This window comes from Perognathus longimembris, chromosome 25, assembly GCF_023159225.1.
Source record: "Perognathus longimembris pacificus isolate PPM17 chromosome 25, ASM2315922v1, whole genome shotgun sequence".
In the NCBI taxonomy this organism is placed as follows: Eukaryota; Metazoa; Chordata; class Mammalia; order Rodentia; family Heteromyidae; genus Perognathus; species Perognathus longimembris.
The window spans coordinates 12894414-12899963 of record NC_063185.1 but is presented as its reverse complement, the minus strand read 5'-3'; positions in this window follow the sequence as shown (position 1 = coordinate 12899963).

Below are 5550 nucleotides of genomic sequence, written 5' to 3'. Positions count from 1 at the left end.
CGAGGCCACGCCCCCGGGGGGCGGGGACCACAGGCGACGTCCGGCCACGCCCCCCGCGAGGCCCCGCCCCGACGGGAAACAAGCGATCTTCGGCTTGGCCACGCCCCCTTCCGCCTTCACCCGCTGCCAGCCCGGTCCCCGCGCGCTCATTCCTCAGCCGGGCTCTGGGCCCGCCCCCCATCAGAGACACGCCCCTTCCGGGGCGCGGCCTGCTGGCTGGGCTCCCGCCCATTTCCGGCCACGTCGGCTGGCTGGGTTCCCAGCGCTGCGGACCGTGTGTGCGGGACTGCGAGGCGGACGGAACCCGGCCTTCCCTAACGCGGCCATCATCGCTCTCTGTTCACTCAGGCCTGGGCAGGGGTGGGGGTGGGGGTGGGGGTGGGGGTGGTGCAGGTGATGCCACGGTGGGCCCCGAGGAAGCAGGTGATGGGGGGGTGGGGTGGGGGGGAGAGGGGTGACGTCGATCAAGGTGCATTGTGCATGGCAACCCCTTTGTACAGCTACTTAAGGAGAATAATACCCTTGGAGGGCAGCAGCCAGGGGTCCTCAGGGCACAGGGGGGCACCCTGACTCCCGCTGGGGCGGTTGGGAGATCGTTTTTTTGGGGGGGTGGGGTGGGGGACATCCGCAGGGAGGGATGAGCGTGTGTTATGATGTCTGGCTCGTGGGGTGGGGCGGGGTGGGGGGGGGACGGAGAGGGGGAGAGAGAAGAAGCAGGGAAAAGAGTCGCCTCGGGCGGCGTGTGCATGAGCTGGGACGCAGAGATCATGCAGATTGAGTTTCAGCGGACACGCTTGACAAATGCTGGGACACACGTGAGATCTGTCTGCTCCAGGACACCTAGACAGACAGGTGAAGATGCGGACGGAGCTTCACACACACACACACACACACACACACACACACACACACACACACACAGCAGCAGCAGCAGCAGAGTGATTCTGTCCTTGGTTAATTCCTGCCCAAATCTTGCTAGGGTGGCTCAATCCAAATAGTTCTGTGGGGGGGGTGTGCCGTGCCATTACTAAGAATTTGAACTCAGGGCCTGGGTACTGTCCCTTGCTCTCCCACTTGAGCCACAGCTCCACTTCCAGCTTTTCGTAGCGGAGAGGAGTTTTATGTTCTTTCCTGTCTGGAGCCTGACTTGGAAGGGCAATCCTCAGATCTCAGCCCCTCCTGAGTAGCTAGGTTACAGGCCTCGCCTTTGATCAGACACCATTACCTGCTAGCGCATGTGATTTGGAACTTGCAAGTCTCTGGAACTGTGGTTTGAAGCCAGCTGGAGCTGGAAAGTCCCTGAGACTTTTTTTTTCTTTTCACTTTAATCTCCTGTTAATCACCATAAAGAGTTGGAAGTGGAGCTGTGGCTCAAGTGGCAGAGCCCCACCTAGCCTTGAGTGAAAGAAAGCTAAGAGACTGTACCCAGATGCTGAATTCAAGCCCCACGACTGACTGAAAAAAAATAAAAAATAAAAAAGAGGAAGGAAAGTGTGATAATCCTGTCAGGTGCCCAGAACAGCAATGTTGAGGTCAACAATGACAGTGGAACTTTCTTCAAGCAAACCATGTACTTTTGGGGGCCAGCATTATTTAGTGGACTCTAGACATCACATTAAAGAGTCAGATAATTTGTCACCCAGTCCTCTTATCCCTTCATTCTCTATCAGAGCATTCAAGGTTTCAAAGATGTGCTTAGTGAGACAAGCCAGATAAACCCATGTTCAATTCCTGGCTGTTTCAGGCAGTTTGCCTCCCCTACAAATAAAGATAATTATCAGATCTGTACTGCTGCTGACCCTCATCAACTAGCTCAGTAACTGGTGTATGCTAAATGCTCAAAGTGCTCAGGGTTTTAAATCACTTTTTAAAAATTTGTTGGTTGTGGGGCTCGAACTCAGGACCTGGCTGGGAGCTTTACCCTGTGCTCTTCTGCCCAAGGCTAGTGCTCTATCACTCTGAGCCACAGTGCCACATCAGGTTTTCTGGTGGCACATTGGAGATAAGAGTCTCATGGGCTTTTTTGCCTGGACTTGCTTGGAACTGCTGTCCTCATATCTCAGCCTCCTGAGTAGCTATGATTACACGTGTGAGCCATCAGTGCCTGGCTGACTTTTACTTTTCAAATTACAGAATATGTGAAAAGCTTCCTACTATAAAAAAAAAAAGCCAACAAAAACCTGAAAATACACCTAAAGTGACAAATCCTTTTATGACCTTTTCATGACTCTTTACTCCACAAGTGACAAGGGTGAGCAGACAGCTTTGTATCTATTTGCACATTTTTCTGCCAAAGGACAAACTTGCAACAATTTAACTTGATCTTTTCAACTCTTGAATGTTGATAGTTTGTTCCAAACTAGGTAAGTGGTTCACTCAAGCAGAGAGGAGAGGTTTTGTCTTGTCTTCCTCCCTTCTTCTCTCCTCCTGCTGATTTTGGGGTTCCATCTCAAGCCTTCATATTTTTCCTTTTTTTTTTCCTAGTGAAGTACTGTACTACTTGAGCTATGCGTCTTGTCTGGGCTTTTGTGGCTAACTGGAGATAAGAATCTTCCAGACATTCCTGTCCCAGTGGGCTTGGAATCTCAATCCTCAGGTCTCAGCCTTCTGAGTAGCTAAGATGACAGGTGTGAACCACCAGGGCCAGCTTCCTGGTTGTTTTAAAGATCAAAATTCCATAGTGCAGTTCCTCCTATCACCCTTAATATCTATAATTAACTTTTTAAAAAAATACCAGCCATACACTGGTGGCTTATGCCTGTCATTTTAGCTTCTCAGGAGGCTGAGATCTGACGATCGTGGTTCAAAGCCAACCTGGGCAGGAAAGTCTGGGAGACTCTTATCTCCAGTTATCCCCCAAATGCTGGAAGTGGTGCTGTGGCTCAAATGGTAGAGTGCTAGCTTAAAAAAAACAAACAAAAAAACCCCAAACCACTAACAGAACCACTAAAAATAAATCATATAATACCAAAGGGTGTGCAAAGAAAAGTGAGTCTTTATGCTGGCCAAAGTTTCTCTGTTAGTCATCATTAACAGTTTCTTGTAACCCCTTCTGGAGAGGAACACTTGAGCAGGCAGAGCAAGAACACACAGGAAGCTGGGCACCAGTGGTACACACTTGCACTCCTAGCTACTTAGGAGGCTGAGATCTTAGCAATGAGGTTTGAATCCAACTTGGGCAGGTAAGTTTGTAAGACTCTTATCTCCAGTGAACCAGCAAATAGCCAGAAATGGGAGCTGCAGCTCAAGTGCTAGAGTACTAGCCTTGAGCTAAGCAGACAGTGTCTAGGGCTGGGAAGGTGGCTTAGTGGTAGAGGGCTTGCCTAGCATGCATGAAGCCCTGGGTTCAAGCCTCAGTACTGTGCATGCATGCACATTCAGGTGCTCACGTGCACACACACAGCGAAACAGCCCAGGCAGAAAAGCACTCCCCCACCTCATTTATAACCAGCAAAATGCCAGACTAGACGCATTGGGCTCTAGCTCTACGAAGAAAGCAGAGCAAGAGCTGGAGGCCCTGAGTTCAAACTCCAGTACCAGCACACACATACACACACACTCACACACGTAGACATATTTAAAAAAAAAGCACAAATGAACCCCGTTGATAATTTTTAAAAGGAGATTGAGTAATATATAGTCCTGTGAATTTGGTAAAAGTGTGTTGTACACATGTATGTAAAGATCACAATGAAACTCCTTAGTACAATTAGGCTAATAGTTGTGTGTGTGTGTGTGTGTGTGTGATCCTCGAGCTTGAACTCAAGGCCTGGGGCTGGCTTTGAATCTCAATCCTTAGATCTTAGTCTCTGGAGTAGCTGGGAGCCACTGGGGCCCAGCTCTGTATGTTTTTAGAAAGTACAAGAGCTTTATGTTTCTTTCCTGTTAAAAAGAAAATCACACAACAAATGCTGCTATCCTGCTCTGCCTTTTAAAACTACAGCAGAAACCTGCCAGGGACTCCCCGAATGTGATAGGACTAAAGTCCAAGTTCCTTGGCTAGGCTCAGATATCTTTGCGGGTTCCATTAAGCGGGCAAACTTCGGGTGACTTCTGACCCTGGTGCTTACAAGGCTGTCCCCCTGCTTACGTCTTTCTCCTTGTTGGGGCCTTCAGACCTGCAATCCCCAGCTACTCAGGAGGCCGAGATCTGAGGATCCAGGTTCAAAGCCAATCTGGGCAGGAAAGTCTGTGAGACTATTTATCAACAATGAACCAACAAAAAAGCCAAAAGGAGAGCTGTGGCTCAAGTGGTAGACAGCTAGCCTTGAACAACAACCACAACAACCACCAGCTTAGGGACAGTGCCTAGGCCCTTGAATTCAACAACAAGCTTAGGGGCAGTGCCCAGGCCCTTGAATTCAACAACAAGCTTAGGGGCAGTGCCCAGGCCCTTGAACTCAAGTCTCAGGACTCCCTCTCCCTGCAGCAAGGACACAGAATCCACTGAGGCCTGTCTGCGGCCTAACCTGAGGATCAAGGCCATCCGGATAGGAAATGCCCACTAGGACCAACGTGGGGCCCACCAGGGGCTGAGTCCTGGGGTGTGGGGTGTGTGTGTGTGTGTAGGGGGAGGTGGTGGGGGGAGATGGATCTTTGTATGTCCAGCTACAAGTCGACATGGGGGTCACCTTTGACAGGTGGAACAGCCCCTTCCTCCTCCATCCACGTGACCACGTTCCGCCCCCCCCACCCCCAGATGCTCGGCTTCTAGAGCTTTCCTTCCACGTCGGTGCTGATGAATGCCAAACGCCAGCGAAGTGCTCTGGGGCTGCGCAGGGAAATAAAAAGTTGTGATGAGAGAGGGTTAAAATTAAAAACAAAACAAACAAAACCTAACCCCACAAAACAGAACTGGGAAACTTTGACACTTGGCTTCCCCCCACCCCCCACCCTCACTCCCCCCCACCCAAAAAAAAAAGTGTGCAGAGAAGGCAGGACCCGGGGAAAATCCTCGGGGGACGGGATTCCACGAATGAAAAGGGAGAAGGACGGGAAAACCCGGCCCCGAGGACTCGCCAACCGCCCCCAGAGGGCACGGCAGCCCCGGGGCTCGGTCTTTGGAGCGCTCCGACCCCGCCTCCCCGGCCGCACGTCAATCAGCTCCTTCCAGCGTAGCGATTGGCCCGGGACTTCCGAGGTTTTTTTTTTTTTTTCTTTTTCCCCCTCCCCGCCCCCGCGCCCGCCTTCTAGTTGCTTGGGGTTTACTTCCCCAAAGTACACGGGCCCCACCTTGTGGAGCAACCGCTCCTGCAAAGGAAAAGGGTCTCCGCCCAGAGGAAGAGATCTGAACCAATGGGAGAGGCTCTCTGCAGTGATTGGTCACGAGGGGTATCGGTCGAAGGAGGTCCCACCCTCTCTTCCAGTATCCCGGCATGCCATTGGCCCTGCGGGATGCCAATCTCCTATAGGGAAGCACGAGCTTTACGTTGTCATAGGCAGGTATGGAAGCCAATCAAGAGCCACACCTTTATCTTGCGTCCCCCATCCAATGGCTGTTCGAATTGCTCCAAGGACGCAGTCGGGATTGGCCCGGGGCTGGCTCGACCT